Source organism: Nicotiana attenuata, unplaced genomic scaffold (genome assembly GCF_001879085.1).
Source record: "Nicotiana attenuata strain UT unplaced genomic scaffold, NIATTr2, whole genome shotgun sequence".
Taxonomy (NCBI): domain Eukaryota; kingdom Viridiplantae; phylum Streptophyta; class Magnoliopsida; order Solanales; family Solanaceae; genus Nicotiana; species Nicotiana attenuata.
Genome location: NW_017670786.1, coordinates 376,854 through 377,870, shown reverse-complemented (window position 1 = coordinate 377,870; position 1,017 = coordinate 376,854).

Genomic DNA, 1,017 nt, shown 5'->3' with positions numbered 1-1,017 from the left:
TTTTTTTTTTTTTCGTACTCTTTCATAACATAAATATTGTTAAGAACTCTCCGGCATGAAAACAAAAAAGTTTGTGACGCTGAACTGAACTCCCGATAGATAAGAGAAAATCGGAAATACCCCTTATCTCATACTACTCTCTCGATACAGAATCTAATGTTTTGAAAAAAAAACAATACAAAAATTTCTCATATCGAATTCGAAGTGCCATGCTATTATTACTTAGTATTCATATGGCGAAGGCATAGTCTTCTTTTTTCTCTCAAATAAAAACCTCATTGGCGCCAAGCGTGAGGGAATGCTAGACGTTTGGTAATTTCTCCTCCGACCAGGATAAAAGATCCCATTGAAGCGGCTAATCCCATGCATATTGTATGGACATCTGGTCGCACAAATTGCATAGTATCATAAATAGCCACCCCAGGTATTACCCAGCCCCCAGGAGAGTTTATAAACAAATACAGATCTTTGGTCTCATCCTCGATACTGAGATATACCATAAGACCAATAAGTTGATTCGAAATCTCGCTATCAACCTCTTGGCCTAAAAAAAGTAATCTTTCTCGATAAAGTCGGTTGATTAGGGTAAAATTGTATCCCTTAGGAACCGTACATGCGCCTTTTGATGCATACGGTTCAAAAAAAGTGTGAATCAATGTATAGATTCCAGTCCTCTTTCTTTTTTTCTAGAAAGGTTCTTTCTTACTTCTAACGAAAGGGCTTTTCTTCGATTTTTCAATAAAGACGGGTTTTGACTCCTTTTTTATATTTTCGATTTTCCATTATAAAATTTGAAAGGGTCATTAAACTTATCGAATTAACTTCTCATTGATGTATTCTTTCATCGAGATTTAATCCAAACCGCGATGGTATTTTCTTGTTCCTGAATGGGTCTGTTTCATCTTTTTAGGTTTATGCTCTACTCCGGGTAAAGATCCGCCCGATTTGGATTTGTACATATAGGACAAATGCTCCCATTACCATTTCTTTTTGTATTTCTTTTTTTTTTTTCAATTC